Source organism: Pelobates fuscus, chromosome 1 (assembly GCF_036172605.1).
Source record: "Pelobates fuscus isolate aPelFus1 chromosome 1, aPelFus1.pri, whole genome shotgun sequence".
NCBI lineage: Eukaryota > Metazoa > Chordata > Amphibia > Anura > Pelobatidae > Pelobates > Pelobates fuscus.
In genome coordinates, this window is record NC_086317.1 from 431,978,502 (window position 1) to 431,998,542 (window position 20,041).

A 20,041-nucleotide genomic window follows, 5' to 3' on the forward strand; every position below is an offset into this window, starting at 1 on the left:
AGGCCTCTGCTTATTAGCAAACAATAGCTAATTTACACAGCAATCAATAGCAAGTAGCTACCTAATCCAATCAAATGCCTTATAATTACCAACAGGAAATCAAACCTTGTGCAATCAGTAACCTTTTCCTACAGATGAATCTTACCTGTAACAGTAAAAAAGAAAACTCTTAGCACAACTCTTAGACAGTTGAAGCTTCTGTAAAACTCTCCAGAATATCTCCAACCACAGACACTTAGAAGCAACACTTAGAAGAAGCAACCAAGCTCTAGAACATCCAATCTTATCTGGATAAGTTCATACGGTATGGTATCCTAAAATTCTGTACTTCCCTCTGGAAAACCCCATTGCTGCCTGTTCAAAAGCCCGGTACAGATGAGTATCGACCTGTGCAGGACTTGAGAGCAGTCAATGATGCGGTTGTTAGTATACATCCAGTTGTGCCCAATCCATATAACCTGCTTGCTTTAATTCCGGGCGGGGCTACTTACTTTACCGTCTTAGATCTCAAAGATGCCTTCTTTTGCCTCCGAATTGCCGCAGAAAGCCAATGTATCTTCGCTTTCCAATGGGAAAACGCTGTAACGGGCTCGAAACACCAAATGACCTGGACAAGACTGCCCCAAGGGTTTAAAAATTCACCTACCCTATTTGGTTCAGCTCTAAGTCAAGATCTACTGGATTTCGAGTCTATCCCAGGAGAGTGTGTACTGTTACAATATGTAGATGACTTGTTGATAGCAGCAGTTACAAAGGAAATATGTCAGCAAGCAACGCACGATCTACTACACATTCTCTGGAAGGCAGGATACAAGGTGTCTAGAAAGAAGGCTCAGTTGTGTTTGCCGACTGTCAAATATCTGGGATTCCATATCTCTGAAGGTCAAAGAATTATGGGGCCAGAGAGAAAAGAAGCTGTGTGCCAAATACCAATACCCAAGAATAGAAGACAAGTGCGAGAATTCTTGGGGGCAGCAGGCTTCTGTAGGATATGGATTCCCAGCTACGCGATACTGGCAAAACCTCTGTATGCAGCTATCAAAGGTACAGAGCACGACCCCTTCTTATGGACTCAAGAACAGCAAACGGCATTTGAAGATGTGAAGAAGGCTTTGATGAGTGCCCCAGCATTAGGTCTACCTGATCACACACGACCATTCTACCTGTATGTACATGAGCAAAGAACAATGGCTGTGGGAGTATTGACACAGTACTTGGGATCATGGCAAAGACCTGTTGCCTATATGTCTAAGCAACTGGATGCAGTGGCCAGCGGACTTCCACCTTGTCTAAGAGCCGTAGCTGCAGCCGCCCTGCTAGTAGCTGAAGCCGATAAACTCACTCTGGGTCAAGAACTTTATGTACGAGTTCCACATGCAGTACAGACGTTGTTGGATTACAAAGGAAATCATTGGTTTAGTAACAACCGTATGACCAAGTATCAAGCAATGTTGTGTGAAAACCCAAGAGTGCATTTAGAGACTGTAAACACCTTAAATCCAGCTACCCTTTTGCCACAACCTACTGAAAGGCAACATGATTGTTTGGAAGTGATGGATGAAGTATTTTCAAGTAGACCAGATCTTCGTGATTTTCCCATCCAGAACCCCGATGTTCAATATTACACCGACGGCAGTAGTTATGTGAAAGAAGGGATCCGCTATGCAGGATATGCAGTAACAACGATAGACAAGGTGATAGAAGCTCGGCCACTGGCAAAAGGAACATCAGCACAAAAGGCAGAATTGATAGCACTGACACGAGCGTTACAATTGGCTGAAGGTTTAAGAGTGAACATCTACACGGACTCCAAGTATGCGTTTTTAACCACTCATGCCCACGGAGCTTTGTATAAAGAAAGAGGACTATTGAATTCAGAAGGCAAAGAAATCAAGTACGCAGCTGAAATCCTACAACTATTGGAAGCAGTGTGGGAGCCGAAAGAAGTCGGTATTATACATTGTCGAGCGCATCTGAGAGGAGATGGTGATGTAACCAAAGGAAATCGGATGGCAGACAGTGCGGCTAAGCGTGCCGCTGAATCAGGAAGACAGGAATATGTGGAGCATATAGCTGCTCTTATACCAACTCCACTGTCTCAATGGACTCCAGTTTATACAACTCAAGAAGAGGAGTGGTTAAAGACTGAACCTGGAAAGTATTTGGAGAACAAATGGTATCAGTTAGAAGATGGAAGAATAGTCATTCCAGCATCACTAGCGGTAGAAATTGTCCAAAACTATCACAACGGGACACATTCTGGGAGAGACAGTACAGAAGAATCTCTCAGAAAACATTTCTACATACCAAGATTGTCCAACTTGACTCAGGCCATTGTACGAAGATGTGTAACGTGTGCTAAAAATAATGCAAGGCAAGGACCAGTAAAGCCACCAGGAGTCCAGTTTATGGGGGGACTCCCCATGTCCGATTTACAAATTGACTATACAGTGATGCCTAAATCGGTTGGACATCGCTACCTGTTGGTAGTTGTGTGCACCTATTCAGGCTGGGTAGAAGCATGTCCTACTCGTACAGAGAAAGCAGGAGAAGTTGTGAGATTCCTGCTACGAGAAATAATACCCCGATATGGACTACCCTGCTCTATAGGATCGGACAATGGTCCAGCTTTTGTTCATCAGTGCCTACAACAACTGACTCATATGCTCGGTATAAAGTGGAGGCTTCATACGGCATATAGACCCCAGAGTTCTGGTAAGGTAGAGAGAATGAATAGAACTATTAAGAATCAGTTGGCTAAAATGTGTCAGGAAACCCAACTTAAGTGGAACGTTCTCTTGCCCATAGCTTTATTGCGAATCCGCAGTACACCTACCAGAAGGATGGGCCTCTCTCCTTTTGAAATCATGTATGGGCGACCACCTCCCGTACTTGGTAACTTAAGGGGGGATTTGAGTCAGTTGGGAGAAGGAATTACCCGGCAGCAGGTTGTAGAGTTGGGTAAGACTATGGAGGAGGTACAGAAATGGGTACAAGATAGATTACCTGTGAATATTTATCCCCCAGTTCATAGTTACCACCCAGGAGATCAAGTGTGGATTAAAGAGTGGAATAATGTACCGTTAGGGCCCAAGTGGAGAGGTCCTTATGTTGTTCTTTTGTCTACCCCTACAGCGATAAAAGTAGCCGAAGTGACTCCGTGGATACATCACTCCAGGGTTAAACCAGCAGCAGTTGATTCTTGGCAAGCTACAGCAGATCCAGAGAATCCCTGCAAGATCCGGTTAAAGCGCACGACTCAGTCGGAGTGACGAGGAACCTTGTGGATTACAAATTTTATTGTTTCAGAGATTTGGTAAGTGAGTGGGAAGGCCATAATAAAGCCTGTCCACCCACCAACGAGTGTATAAGTCAGGAAAAGTCTCGAAGGGACCCCTGTGAAGACGAGCAGAACTCCATTCCCTGCAGCCCTTACATCCTGGAAGCTGAGGTGCCTTCGCACGGATGAAGACTGAGGATGACGACGAAAGATGTATTAATAATAACATTAATAATGTTTTTATATATGTATTTTTATATTCAGGAAGGTAGAGGTACCGACACTCCTAGCTGTGAGATATGCATTAAGACTACAAGAACAGGTAACCATATTTCCCAGACCCTAATTTGGCATTCGCAATATGAGTGTAAAGGAGATGTATCAAGATGTAGATACTTAAATATAGAATATAGTGTGTGCCATTTAGGAGTAGGAGAACCTAAGTGCTTCAGTCCAGAGTATCAACCCCGTACAATTTGGTTGACTCTCAGGAATGGAGATCCTCAGAGGACCCTAATTAATAAGACGGTATTAGAATCCGTATATTCTTCAGGTGTTCTGCTATTTGATGCGTGTAAGGCGATATCAAGTGGTAGAAAACCGTGGAATGTATGTGGGGATCTTAGATGGGAGAGGACGTATGGGTCTAACAATAAATATATTTGTCCCAGTAGTAAAAATAAGTATGTGAGTCCTAGATGCCCAAATAGAGATTATAACTTTTGCCCATATTGGTCTTGTGTGGGGTGGGCAACTTGGGGACAGACAGCAGACAAGGACATGATTGTGACTAAGTTGCCTACCAGTCCATATTGTAAGTCTATGGAATGCAATCCAATCCATATACTTATAAATAACCCCGACAAGTTCTTAGATAAATATGGTAATTTATTTGGGTTTCAAATATATGGGATGGGTTTAGACCCTGGGACAGTATTGTTTATAGGAATAGAGACTGATACGGTAAACTCCCAAACTCATCAAGTATATCATTCCTTTTATGAAGAGATGAGCATAGATAATAAGATCCCCCATAATGCTAAAAACCTGTTCATTGATTTAGCTGAACGTATTGCCGGTAGTCTTAATGTTACCAACTGCTATGTGTGTGGAGGTACTAACATGGGAGACCAATGGCCTTGGGAAGCAAAGGAGGTAATGTCCGGTTCTGAGGCAGTTGACCAATTAATATCTACACAAGCCGATTATCATATGAGTGTTAGAGGTAAATCTGAGTGGAGATTAAAGACCTCCATCATAGGTTATGTTTGCATAGCAAGGAAAGGAATAATGTATAATACTTCTGTAGGAGAATTAACTTGTCTAGGGCAAAAAGCTTATGATGATGATACAAAGAATACAACTTGGTGGTCGGCTTCAAATGTCTCAGAACCATCTAACCCGTTTGCTAGATACGCCAATTTAAAGGATGTGTGGTTTGATTTATCCATCACATCTAACTGGAGAGCCCCAGCAAATTTGTACTGGATCTGTGGTAAGAAAGCCTATTCGGAGTTGCCACAGGACTGGGAAGGGGCATGTGTGTTGGGTATGCTCAAACCATCCTTCTTCTTGTTACCTATCGAAACAGGTGAGACTTTAGGTGTTAAAGTGTATGATGTGAATCATAGGAAGAAAAGGGGACCCATAGAGATAGGCACCTGGGAAGATGATGAATGGCCTCCCCAGCGTATTATAGATTATTATGGGCCAGCCACGTGGGCAGAAGATGGTACCTTTGGTTATAGAACCCCTATTTATATGCTCAACCGTATTATAAGATTACAGGCAGTGGTTGAGATCATCACTAACGAGACATCACAAGCGCTCAATCTTCTAGCGAAGCACAATACCAGGATGAGGACAGCAGTCTACCAAAATAGATTAGCTTTGGATTACCTTTTGGCAGTAGAGGGAGGTGTATGTGGGAAGTTTAACCTGAGCAATTGCTGTCTTCAAATAGATGACGAAGGGCAAGCAATAGCTGAGCTTACTAGCCATATGGTTAAACTAGCGCATGTGCCTACTCAGGTATGGAAAGGGTACAATCCAAGTAGTTGGTTTGGTAGCTGGTATGAGTGGTTTGGAGGGCTTAAGGCAGTGGTAGGTGGAGTCCTACTGATTTTAATGTTGTGTCTACTCCTGCCGTGTCTTATACCCTTAGTAGTTAGGTCTGTGCAAAGCCTGATAGAAAATATAGCAGAGAGGAAGGCTGCTGCACAGATAATGGCAATTTATAAATATAAGGCTCTAGATCAGGGAGAACCAATGCAGGAAGATGAGTGTTGAAGATTCACATCATGAGATAAGTTTGGTCTGGTTCAAGGTAACTTGCGGTGTATGCAAACCAAGGTTAAGTGATGCCTCAAGTAATTGTGAAATATCAAGAGGCATCAAAGGGGGGAATGTGGTGGAATCTCGGTAAAAATAAATTTAGTAGGCCGAGATTACCACGTGGCATGTGTACGTGCATATGCTGACGTATCGATCAGTTGGTTGCACGAGGCAAGATACGATCAGTAGTGTACGGAGCATGTGCAAGAATACAGGATATAGTATTCCCCTCCTCCATTGTGCTGGACAGGCCATGCGGTCAAGCAGGAAATTAATTCTTACTTGTATTGATTGGTCAAGAGAATGTGCGGGTGGAGCTTAATATGGGAGGAGTTATGTGCCTATATAAGGAGCCTGCACTATTGTCCGGGGCTCAGAACTTGCTGTATTTTGGTGACATTAGTCCCTCTGAGTCCCGATCGGTGATCCAATAAAGAATCTCTTCCTTCCTGAAGAAACCTGTGTCCATCTCTCTGTGCTTGGCTTCCGTCAGTTTCTCCGGTATCACTACCATGGCCAGATTTACATCACCAGCACGCACCTGTAGGAACAGAATTCTCAAGCACCCCCCAATCACCTCCTGCTATGCTATTATAAAAAACCTTGATTATTTAAATATGATTTTAAATTTTTTTGCATATACACACACGCGTACATATAGAGTAAGTGTGTGTGTGTGTATATATGTGTGCATAATGTCTGTGTGTGTGTGTGTGTACATGCTTACCTGTTATTTCTCAGTTGTCCATTCTGGGCCTCCCCAGTCATGGACAACTCAGATATAACAGTCGTCTCCCCTCTCCTTCCAGCAGATGCTGTGTTAAGTCTGAGTGGGTGAGGCCATGCACAGATCAGGCTCCCTCAGACTGAATACAGGGGTCTCAGAGTTCTGCAGTATCTGTTCCTATCTGCAAACAGTATACACCGTATGGGATATAGGGAGGGGACTTTTAACAGGCAGAGTAGGTGCCTCCATGCACCTGTAGGCAGTTGCCTACTCTTCTTAACCCCTTAAGGACCAAACTTTTGGAATAAAAGGGAATTATGACATGTCACACATGTCATGTGTCCTTAAGGGGTTAAAGGACCACTCCAGTGCCAGGAAAGCATACTCGTTTTCCTGGCACTAGAGTGCCCTGAGGGAGCCCCCACCCTCAGGGACCCCCTCCCGCCCGGCTCTGGAAAGGGGAAAGGGGTTAAATCTTACCTTTTTCCAGCGCTGGGCGGAGAGCTCTCCTCCTGCTCTCCTCCTCCGATCCGCCTCTTCTCCTCCCCGTCGGCTGAATGCGCACGCCCATAATGCTTTCCTATGGACGCTGGCGTGCTCTCACTGTGATTTTCACAGTGAGAAGCACGCAAGCGCCTCTAGCGGCTGTCAATGAGACAGCCACTAGAGGACATAGGGGGAAGGCTTAACCCATTCATAAACATAGCAGTTTCTCTGAAACTGCTATGTTTATGAAAAAATGGGTTAACCCTAGAAGGACCTGGCACCCAGACCACCTCATTAAGCTGAAGTGGTCTGGGTGCCTAGAGTGGTCCTTTAATGGAAAATCCACCCTGGTACTATTATATCTGGTCAGGGCACAGGCATTACAGTCTATTCTATCTGCACATGCATTTATGAATATAAAGATGAAAGATGGACACATCACAGAAGCCAGAAACAAAGAGAAAAGGCTCACATATTAGATCAGCATTTAGTTTTCAAATGTTTTCTGTACAACTATTTTTGATGAATGCTCTGACTGTCAGAACTTGTTACAGAGCCTTACATTACAGGATGATCAGAAAACCTAAAATATTTTTTTTTTAAATGCACTGTAGGTTTTATTCAATAAACACCAATATACAGCCAATTACATATCAAACCCAAATGGCAACATTCAGACAAAAATAGGTTAAAAAGATGTGACTAAAGCTGAGTTGGAGAAAACAAGCACATTTTGCCTAAAATCTGCAAATCGATTTTCATTTGGCTACGGTTATATGTTTAGCAAGTAAACCCTGATGAACATATCATAATGGCATGTTACTTAAACGTTTTATTATATATCTACTTACTACATTTAACTGACTAAATAAAGAGGAGGCAGGGTGGAGACTGTGAGGAGTGGAGAGCAGGCCGACTCCCATCAGCCCCGCCAGTATAAAAAACATATTGCGATCAAAAGGTAGAGCATAAATGTTGGATGATTATGACAATTGGCTACCCACTATTCCCTCGGTCAATTGTCAGCTTGAAGTGGTACTTTCAAACAAATACAGTTGCAAGAGAAAGTATGTGAACCCTTTGGAATGATATGGATTTCTGCACAAATTGGTCATAAAATGTGATCTGATCATCATCTAAGTCACAACAATAGACAATCACAGTCTGCTTAAACTAATAACACACAAAGAATGAAATGTTGCCATGTTTTTATTGAACACACCATGTAAACATTCACAGTGCAAGTGGAAAAAGTATGTGAACCCTTGGTTTTAATAACTGGTTGAACCTCCTTTGGCAGCAATAACTTCAACCAAACGTTTCCTGTAGTTACAGATCAGACGTGCACAACGGTCAGGAGTAATTCTTGACCATTCCTCTTTACAGAACTGTTTCAGTCCAGCAATATTCTTGGGATGTCTGGTGTGAATCGCTTTCTTGAGGTCATGCCACAGCATCTCAATCGAGTTGAGATCAGGACTCTGACTGGGCCACTTCAGAAGGCGTATTTTCTTCTGTTTAAGCCATTCTTTTCTTGATTTACTTCTATGCTTTGGGTCATTGTCCTGTTGCAACACCCATCTTCTGTTGAGCTTCAGCTGGTAGACAGATGGCCTTACGTTCTCCTGCAAAATGTCTTGATAAACTTGGGAATTCATTTTTCCTTCGATGATAGCAATCCGTCCAGGCCCTGACGCAGCAAAGCAGCACCAAACCATGATGCCCCCACCACCATACTTCACAGTTGGGATGAGGTTTTGATGTTGGTGTGCTGTGCCTCTTTTTCACCACACATAGTGTTGTGTGTTTCTTCCAAACAACTCCATTTCTCCATTTATAGACAATTTGTCTTACCGTGGACTGATGAACAGCAAGGCTTTTGGAGATACTTTTATAACCCTTTCCAGCTTTATGCAAGTCAACAATTCTTAATCGTAGGTCTTCTGAGAGCTCTTTTGTGCGAGGCATCATTCACATCAGGCAATGCTTCTGGTGAAAAGCAAACCCAGAACTGGTGTGTGCTTTTTATAGGGCAGGGCAGCTGTAACCAACACCTCCAATCTCATCTCATTGATTGGACTCCAGTTGGCTGACATCTCACTCCAATTAGCTCTTGGAGATGTCATTAGTCTAGGGGTTCACATACTTTTTCCACCTGCACTGTTAATGTTTACATGGTGTGTTCAATAAAAACATGGCAACATTTCATTCTTTGTGAGTTATTAGTTTAAGCAGACTGTGATTGTCTATTGTTGTGACTTAGATGATGATCAGATCACATTTTATGACCAATTTGTGCAGAAATCCATATCATTCCAAAGGGTTCACATACTTTTTCTTGCAACTGTATAATATGAAGACACCTTGTAAGTAGTGTGTAATCTATGCATTCTGCTCAGCAAACTGTAAATGTAAATATGTTTTTAATTCCAGTTCACAATTTAGCTTCTTTAGTTATGATATTGGATGTAGAAAATACAAGTAGCGCGCATGCACTCCAGCAATGCAAGATGTGCGATACCTCTATGTCTGGTCTGAGGCCGTGCAACAGTCAGCCTGGATTCTGGAATGTCGCTGTGCATTATGGGAGTGCAAACAAAATGCATTAACAGCTCAGAGCACCACAAGGATGCAGACTATAGGAAGCTAAATTATTTAACCTTTATATTTGCTAGCAATTTCACTAGCTCAGTTCACATATTACTTATAATGCCTGAAGCAGATGTGATCAAGACATCCACATATCTTTGTGGATGACAAGTCCATTTTAAAGCCTTTCTGTATCAACGTAACATGCTTTTGTAACTAGGTTATACAGGGTTCAAGAGAAACAGATGATTCAATTGTTTAATATTACAGCTGTCATTTTCTAGTCTGCCAGACGTCAGATGAAATATAGTGCTGCGTATTTGATTAATGTGTTTTCAGTTTCTAACTATATAAAATAATAAAGATGACTTGCCCATGGAGTTGCGTGCCGTGGAGCAGAAAAGTTATCTGGTTTCAGCTGAAGGTGTTAACGGATCAAATTATCCACTCAGAATGGCATTGTCCAGGGTGATGAAATAACGTGTGAAATGCCAGGAATTTAAAGTGAATTTTAAACTTTGGGTAAAAATAGCAAACTTGTGATTGTAAAACAGGATCGCCCAAAACATAGATCCTCCGATGTTTTAAACCTACAACTTCCATGGTGCTTTGTCATTCCTACATTCTTTATTTTATCAGTGCAAGGTATAACGGACAGGCATATGGTTGTCACCTTTACATCCTCTCCATACACTGTGCACAACATAAATCACCCTTCCAGGAATAGGAGAAGTGCTGCTTGGCCGTCCTATGCCATTAGACCAGGCTTTTGCGACATGCCAGTGGACGCCGGCCACATCAGATCCACACTGTTATGTGGCCCCACGTCTGTTCACAATGGTAGCGACACCGACGTACGGATGACGTCACGCAGAGGACGCGCGTGCACGTTTTGGGTCATAGGCCGGATATGGCCAATCGGATTCACAAGAGGGAAATTTAAACTCACTCATTTCTTCTGCTCATTGCCCTGTTGTGGTTTTCCTTTGCTGGTTATCCGAGAGTGTGTTCCTGACTGTGTTTCTTTGGTTATTGACTTTGGCTTCGTTCTGACGTCCCTGATTTCAGGTATCCCTGACTATTGGCTATTCCTTGCAACTGTGTTTCGTTCTGTGTTCATGACCTCGGCTAGTATTTCGACTATTCTCCTATACGTTAAGTCCGGACATTCTAAGGTCCGGTTAGACGTTATCATTATTCCTAAGTGTGATACTAATACTGTGTGTTGGATCAATTGTAATCACATTTTTGCTGCTTTGAAATATACGCAATTCCATTTTCACTGAACAAACTCATTTGTATCAAGATTTTCCGTTCTTTCTGACATGATTTGTAGAGACAGATCTGTTTAAATTGATTGCTTTTGATATTTCATCACAAAACTAGGCCTAGATTTTAGTGCTAGCCTCCAGACAAAAGGAAAAACAATTATTTAAATGGATTTACCTTGATTTTCAACATCCGGCTCCACCCACAAACATAGAATAGAACGTAGTAAAATAAAAACACACTACAACTGCTTGTATAAACACCATGGAAACCAGTGTGTCACTCAACTTGCCCCTCAGAGTCCGGTGAAGACAAAACTATCAGCTAATTGCAGTCTTTCTAAAGTTGTTCTTCAACTCCTTACACTCACTAATATATCTCAACGAACCTGTTAACTAAGATCCCAGATACACAGACGCGCTAACACACTAACACAGAACCAGATGAACGTGGACAGTTTAACACTCTCAGTGCTGGATGAACAGTAACACCATGGTGAATAGGTACCCACAATTTGCAATGACTTCTCATTGAGCTTGTATAGGCTTCAGACGTGCAACTTTTCAAGGTTATTTTTTAGATATAACCCCAATGTAAAATGCATAATTAAATGCATGCATGTATTCATTGGGTGATTTAAAACAAAAAAAATATTTGGTAAATGGAGTGTCCAAATAAGGAAGATTGTAAGCTCCTTTGAACAGGGTCCTCTTCACTTATTTTTTTTTTTTTAATTCTTTATTTTTCATTGTGCAAGAGATAACAAGACAGCTTACAAAGCCACAACGGCTTGTGCAAACACATTGATAACATTGTTGAACATTCTTGTGGCTTTTAAAGTAGTAGCACAAAATTTTAATAAGTAGTTATAGTCAAGCTGCATAACACATAGAATTATAAATCTCAGTGATGTAAACAAGTGGTAGGGGCATTGGGTTAAACGGCTCATGTTTAGTAAAATAACTGTAGCTTGCCCTACATATCTAGTAAGACTGCGTTTGTGGTATGAAGAATATTTTAGCGGTTCTAGCAGATCTTGCAGCCGGTGTAGTGCAGTAAAACTGACAGGATTCATGTTAACTCCAGGCTTTACCTCCTGCCTATATATAAAACATACAAGCAAAACATGCTATCTAGAGGCATGATCTTTCAAACATGGTAATAGTTAGGTAAGTATATGAAACAGGAGAGACATTATAACTGGTGCTAACTGGAGTGCAGTTATGCAGAGAGCAGACGTATGCAAACATATGCCTCAAGTAAGGTCAAGGGCCCGTTGAAGGAAGGAGAGAGGGATCTCCAGGTACTAGCTCGAGGTTTTGCACGTCTTATCCTATGCCCTTCTGGCACTGCGGTGGACCCGGCATAGTTTTGTTGCTCAAGTCCCACATAACGGTGTCCCACCTGTCCCTGGCTCTAGCACAGTCCAGTGTACCTTGCCCTCTGGTCCGGTCATGGCCTGCTACCCAGACTTGGTCTCCGGGTCTGCTGCCTGTAACCTGCTTTGCACGTTGAGTCACTGTATTCCAAGGATGTGGGCTGTCCCTTGGGGTTTGTCCCCGGTTGGATTGAGGTCCAGGTGTGTGAAGGCTGCCGTCATTGTTGCGTTTCTGTGTGCGGTGTGCTCTCCGCTTTCTCTTCCTCCGCCTGCCCGATTTTGGCTCTTCACTTTTTATGTTTGTCAATTTTATTCTGTCTACAGATTAAGGAGCAATACACACACAAAAAAAATACAGTTTCACATTTTACAAGGCTACTTAAAATCACCTATGATAGTAAACAAGTATGGGGATTCTGTTACACCAGAGTTCCCCAAACTCCGGCCCTCAAGATGTTGCTGAACTACAACTCCAATGATTCTCAGCCTATCCATTTAATTCATAGAATCATGGGAGTTGTAGTTCAGCAACATCTGGAGGGCCGGAGTTTGGGGAAGCCTGTGTTACATCATACGGCCATATTGTGTTAAGCCCACCACTACGTCACAGTACCCCAATATCGGTGGGTCCTATACAAATTTTTAACATCGAAGATGAACATTCTAACTGCAATATTTATGGCTTGAACTGCTTCCAGAGACTTTCCTCAAATTTGTGCCTTCTTGTAGTAACCTCCATAAGGGGCACCTGTAGTGAAAGGGTAGGGTACTCAGCAGACTTTGTTCTGTCTGTGTAATACTTGTCGTTATATATAATCATTGTATAATTGTGAAGCTCTGCTGAATATGTTGGTTCTGTACAAATGCTTAGAATAATAATACTGCTAAAGCTAGAGGAATAATGAAGTGTTTCGTCATATATATTAATCATCACTTTTTATATTACTTTGGTAACTCCTTACTCAAGGCTTCTTTGAGACAGCCAGCTATATGCATATGTTCTGCATGCTTTCACAATCTATTCCTCGGGGCTACACGGGAATTGAAATATCAGACGAGACTGCCAGAGATTCACAAACGTCCAACGCCCACTGTCAGATCATCATTAGCTTACCTAACCGCTAAGGATAAAACTACCTAATTATGTGTAAACAAAGCCTATATTAAATCTGCACTACTACTATTGCTTTGTTAATGTGTGTTCTATTTTAAAAGGAAAACTCGAAGCACCATAACAACTTGCAGTTTAAAGATGTTCAAGTTCCATTAGGCAAGAATTTCAGGGCATATTTCAGGGCATATCAAAGCAATAGCACTATGTGTATCGTCAGTGCTGCTTTTCCACTTTGCTATACATACACGGGTTTTACACACGATACACACACAGCCTACCACACACAAACATAGCATCCCCAGGACTATACACACAGACTCCCCACACACGTCAAATAGTGCTTCATACAATAAACACAAACACACTACCCATACACAGCTTCCCCATTCTCTATACATAGCCCCTCACAAGACACACACATTGCCTCGCTACACATACAGCTTCTCACAAATTACACAACAGACTAACCACAGCACACACAGACCCCCCCACAACAAACACACTCTTCCTGACATACAACCTACCCACACAGCTCCCACAATGCATGCATATTCTCCCAATAATACACACAGTATATCTACATACTACACACACAAGGTCGTGCATGTATCCAGTTTATTACCATGGCACACAAAACAATATCCTCCTGCCTACTCCAGTTGTTTAAGGTTAAATTGTGTATCCAGTGCATTTTATTTGTGTGCCATTCTACTCCATAGCCCAATCCATACAAACTCAGTTTGTGTTAGACTACTTTCCTACATAGATCAGTCCTATTATGTAAATGAGTAGTATTAAGTGAGTCAAATATCATAGCAAAATAGTTACCCAGCGCCGGCCAGAGCAGCGTGCACATTAAATAAGCCCATAGGAAAGCATTACTCAATTCTTTCCAATGGACGTCAGTGAGAATCGCGGAAGCGGCCTCTAGTGGCTGTCAGTGAGACAGCCACTAGAGGCTGAATTAACCCTGCAGTGTAAACATAGCAGTTTCTGCAGGGTTAAAACTAGAGGAACCTGGCACCCAGACTACTTCATTGAGCTGAAGTGGTCTGGGTGCCTATAGTGGTCCATTAATCCAGATTTCTAAATTCATCTGGTTGGTAAAGTAGGTCAGATTCTCTATTTCAACTTTGTCTAAAACAATACATAACGGAGGACTATGTTATCAAACCCTTCTCACAACTGAATAAAGAATACAACTTACCTCCTAAACAAATTTTTTGTTAGATTAGAATTAATGGTTTTCTTGATTCACACCTATACACCAGCAATTGCAATAAAATAGAAAAATGGGAGAATATTTTCAAGGTACATTTTCAAGATAAATACCACAAAATTTTTGGATTATTTATTTCAGAAAACCAATCAGCTTTCTGGTGAGTATAATAGCTCCCTTCAGGCATAGGGACACCTCCAAGTAGCCACTCCTCAGATGGCCACTGGAGGGGCTTCCTGGCTCAGGGTTCCACAGTAAGCAGCCCTGCCATTCAGCGTCCCCACGCTCTAGATGGAAATGCTGAATTTTCCTCATAGAGATGCATTGATTCAATGCATCTCTATGAGGAGGTCCTGATTAGCCAAAACGGCATTTGGCCCCGCCCCATGACGATTTTAGCTAGTTTAATGCTTTCCCTACGGGGATACTGGGGATACTAATAGATACTGGGGGTGTGGAAGCAAGGAAGGTTCTCTTTTGCACATTTGGTGGGAGTGTGATCTAATTAAACCCTTATGGCTACTGGTCTTTGATAAATTGAAATGATTTACTAAACTTAAAGGATCACTATAGTGTCAGGAAAACAAAGCGGTTTTTCTGACACTATAGTGCCCTGAGGGTGCCCCCACCCTCATGGTCCCGCTCCCGTGGCGCTGAAGGGGTTAAAACCCCTTCAGTTACTTACCTTAATCCAGCGGCAGGCTCCCTCGGCGCTAGTGACCTCTCTTCCCCGCCGACGTCAGCGGAGCCGAATGCAAGTGCCGCGCACTCATTCAAAGTGTCCATAGGAAAGCATTTCTCAATGCTTTCCTATGGAGGCTCTGCGTGATGGAGGCAAATGTGCCTCCAGCGTTGCAGATGCGCCTCTAGTGGTTGTCCGGAAGACATGTCATGTCATGATTCCCTTTTATTCCAGAAGTTTGGTCCTTAAGGGGTTAAACTAGAAAAAAGACCAGAAACCACTTTGCTGCAATAAATTGGTACAAAGTTTCCAACTTGGAAACAATGATAGTTATAAACCTTTTTTTTTTTTTCTGCTACAAAGATTTTAATAGTTAAAAACTGGAGAGAAACTAACCCTATAACCTGGTTACAACTAAAAAGTCCTATATCAACTCCAAATGGTCAAAGGCTTAAGATGGATAAACCCTTCTGCCATTGCCAAAAGCAATGATGCCCAAAAGTTGTGGGAGTATCTTCAAAAACAATAATATTTCCATGTTTTTTTCCATTCACCTTCATTTATCAGGATATGTCCTTCCTGTGGTCCGTAACTTGTCTTGTCTTGTATGGGTGTAACAATATGTTAAGTAAAACAATAACATATTGAGTATTGTTTGTGTGTATTATTATTATTATTATTATTAATATTATTTATATAGTGCCAGCAAAATTCCAAAGCGCTGTACAATGGGTGGACTATATGAGTACAGGTGTATGTATTGTTGGGATTTTGTTTAAAGAAAAAAAAAAACTCAATAAAGATTACATAAAAGGAAAAAAAAAAAAGCAAAGTCAGTATTTGGACAACTATTGAAAGTCTGGGCTGGGTTAGAAGAGGAGGGCTTGCCATGCAGAAGCATGCGTAGGAGGTCTGGAGGTATTTTTTGCTCTTCTCCCCTCCTTTTTATACCTACTTCTTTCCACTTCCTTTTCTTTTTTTTTTCTTTCAAACTCCTGATGGGAATATCCCCATAATGTAACCAAAAAATAAACTCCTTTGTTTACAATCTACAAAATGTTTAGCCTATTTCTTGGAACATGTGTGCTTCGCAATTTCAGAAGAATGTTATCATTGTTGCTCAACTTTCTGCTAGTAGCATGGGTTATAATGTCACAATTGTTAAACTCCTGATGTATCCTACTAATGATTTTATTTATGTATCCTACTAATGTGCTTTTTATTGAATGTTTTGCACTATTGTTCACGGTCATTGTACACTGATTTACCTGCTGCTCAAGGTTAAATAAACAATGGGGAAAAAATAAGAGGGGGGCTTTTACAGGTTGCAGACAAAGGTTTTTAGATATTTCCCCAATGAAAAAAAAGTGTTTCAGATATCCTCTGAGTGATAATATGAACAATTAAATGCATGCACTAAATAGTTTTCCCCCAAAAATGTTTGGGGCAATTCCACCCATCTTTAGACAGAGATTAGTAATTGAGAGGGTCAGCTGATGCTCTCATCCAATGAACTTTCTCCAAATAGGGGTGAATTTAATATTTCTAATGCGGAAGACAAACTTCCGATTTCCTCATCTGCCGTACAACTCCCTTGATGCTTCTCAAACTGTGTCTGTACAATTTGCGCATCCTAGTCGGGTTGTATTAATGTGCAGTGCCTGTGTGTGAATGTAGGCATGTTTTTGTATATGCGAATAACTGTATTTGTGCATAATGCTTATGTTTTAAATCAGAGGTATATTTATAGTTAGTGCTTGCATGCTGAGTGTGTTTTTTCTACAGTTAGTGACTGAACGCAGGGGTGTTTTTGTAGTGTAGTGATGATGTTTGCATGCAAGGATGTGTTTGGGTGTAGTGCTTGAATGCATGGCTGTGTCTGTGTGGTGTTAGTGTTTAAATGCAGGGGTGTGTTTGTGTGCAATGTTAGTGTTTGCATGCATGTGTGTATTCACATATACACATACATTGTCGCACACAGATACAGATGCAAATTGTCACACACAGGAACACACAAACACACAATACCAAAAGGAAGCAAAGGACATATTCCAAAATAATATTAATAAATTACTGACAAAATATATTTTACAGTTCAATACACAGCTTGTGTATGAGGAGAGAAATAAAGAGCTTTTTATGACACACAGGTAGAGAGTGGAAATTACCTTTGGGTTTTAGAGGAGATAATGATTATTTTAGAAGGAAACATACTTTGCGTGACTGTTTTCCTGAAAATAAATGATCTGGGAACTGACAGATGCACATGGACATAAAAACACACATGCACAAACACACACAAACACGTCCACAGACTCACATGCACAGTTACATACACTCAACCTCACCCTTATCTCTTTTAAAAGATAACACTTAACTCCTATAATACAATGACATTATTTTTAAACACAGAAAAAAAAATGGGATCATTATTACAAAACACACACAAAATTAGATATTTAAAAAACCATTATTATTTGTCCCAGGTTAATACAACACAAGGTTTGATAAAATAGTATGGCTTGGTGACACTGAATAGAAACCAGCATGCAGACAACACAAACACACAGAGTGGCAGTGCTCTGTCTGCATAGCTCCATGTCCCTGAACTCAATGAGCAAGCAGTCCAGGGAAGGGGAACGGAAACTACATCTCCCGGCATGCGCTTCGGCTGGCGCAGCTGAGCAACGTCACGTGGCGACTCGTGTAAATGGCTGCTTAGGCCTGGCTTTCTTTCTGGGTCTGGTTTCGGTTCCGGGGCTTAGACCTAGAGCTGTCCTTGGAGGTAGGTATCACTGTGTGTGGTCTGTTAGGGTGACTATGGCTGGCTTCCTGCGGTTATAGGACATGTGCCATTCACAGCCAGGGAGGGAGGGAGAAAGAGAGAAAAGAGATTTTTTAAAATGATATATATATATATATATATATCTGGGGGAAATAGAAAGGGGAACACAGGGCACATTACTGGGAGACCTGTAACATGTCAGTAATTATACATACACCGTCCCACTGCCACTGAATTTAATGACATTAACAAAGATCGGTGCATGTTATCAACAAAGTAAACATACATTCTGTACTTCCTGCATGGAGCTATAGGGTTACAATGTGTCCAGCAGTTCGGGGTGTCCGAGTGTCACTTTGTTGTTAGACATAGAAGAGTAACACATTGGCACATCTCATATACTTACTCTCACATCTTATATATGTTAAATTACTTCTATCTTTGTTCTTTCTTTTATGGTAAAATGTGAGGTTATAGTGACAGTTTTCATATACAGACCTCCTATATACAATGAATTGTATTGAATCCAGGCAACCTAATATATACTATGATTTGTGTTTAATACAGGATACCCCATATATACAATGATTTGTGTTTAATACAGGATACCCCATATATAATGATTTGTGTTTAATACAGGATACCCCATATATAATGATTTGTGTTTAATACAGGGTACCCCATATATAATGATTTGTGTTTAATACAGGGTACCCCATATATAATGATTTGTGTTTAATACAGGATACCCCATATATACAATGATTTGTGTTTTAATACAGGATACCCCATATTGTGTTTAAATCAGGGTACCTCATATATACAATGATTTGTGTTTTAACACAGGAATCTCAAATACACACACACACACACACACACACACACACACACACACAATGATTTGTGTTTAATACAGGATACCCCATATATACAAGGATTTGTGTTTAAATCAGGATACCTCATATATACAATAATTTGTGTTTTAACACAGGATACCGTATGTAGGTATGTATGTATATATATATATATATATATATATATATATATATATATATATATATATATATATATACATCCACACACTGATTTGTGTTTTAATACAGGATACATCATATATACAATGATTTGTGTTTAATCCAGGGTTGAAACATTTAGTTTTGTTCTTAGAGCCAAATGTCACCAGTCGTGCACCCACATTAAAGACCGTTCTCACATCACAGGCATGACCAACACATACAGCTACCACCATCTGCGCTAATGGCCCTGCAGTATTGATCATTCTATGCACTGGGCAACCTGCTTTTCTAACTGAATTTCAGTTGCTGTTTGGTGGGAATAAACTGCCATGTGGCAGTATAATTTACTCGTCCCGTTTATAACAGATGTCTTTACAGGATTCTCAGGAAAGTATTAGATTTGCGTTTCTAAATAAGTTAACTGGAGGCAATGATGGGATAAATACAGTGCTTTTCATATCCACTGCACTTTTGTGCATAGTAAAACCATAGAGGTAGGATCCATTTTCTAGGTGACATAGAGACCTGACATTCATATTTTTGGTAACTCAGAGTTTCAGGACTGAAGTAGTCTTCAGATCTGTTTTTTGTCATCAACAAACTTGTTTTAATTTTTTTTTTTTATTTATTTTACTTTTGTTTATTGCAGTGCAATATACTTTGTGTTTGTATGTGTAACAGAGCTCCTTGTACCCCTGGCTGGGTACCTCTGCCAAGGACCGCTTCCTAGCTAGAACAGAGGACAAACCGCTCCACCTCTGCCCACAGTCGCCGTGGCTTGACTGGGGCCCTGGAGCCCAAGGGAAAGTCACTCTATCCACCCCTAGGCCAGTGGTGTATTCTGGTTTTGTGCTGCCCTAGGCATGACAAAACTCAGACAACCCCCCGTCCTCTTCTAAATTTCACTTCATGTTAAAAACCAACACGCTCTTTGCCTAACGGACACACGCCTTCACTAATGCATAGACTGACATACACTCGATGACAGATACACAGTAATTGTCACACACCCTGTTTAACCAACACACACTTTCACTGTAACATACACACTCACTGACAGACATGCAAACTCACATTCACCGACAGACACACTAACTGAGACACGTTTTCACTGACAGATACACACACTCACTCATTGTCAGACACACATACACACTCACTG

General features: G+C 41.2%; 1 protein-coding gene across 1 annotated transcript in view; it reads left to right on the top strand.

Annotated features, from left to right (window-relative positions):
- Positions 1 to 17,774: 17,774 nt before the first annotated feature.
- Positions 17,775 to 20,041, top strand: part of LOC134571246 (uncharacterized) — a 516,374-nt gene continuing 514,107 nt past the window's right edge. The window contains exon 1 of the mRNA XM_063429422.1: positions 17,775 to 17,863. The gene's annotated coding sequence lies outside the window, so the exon portion shown is untranslated. The remainder of the gene's footprint in view (positions 17,864 to 20,041) is intronic.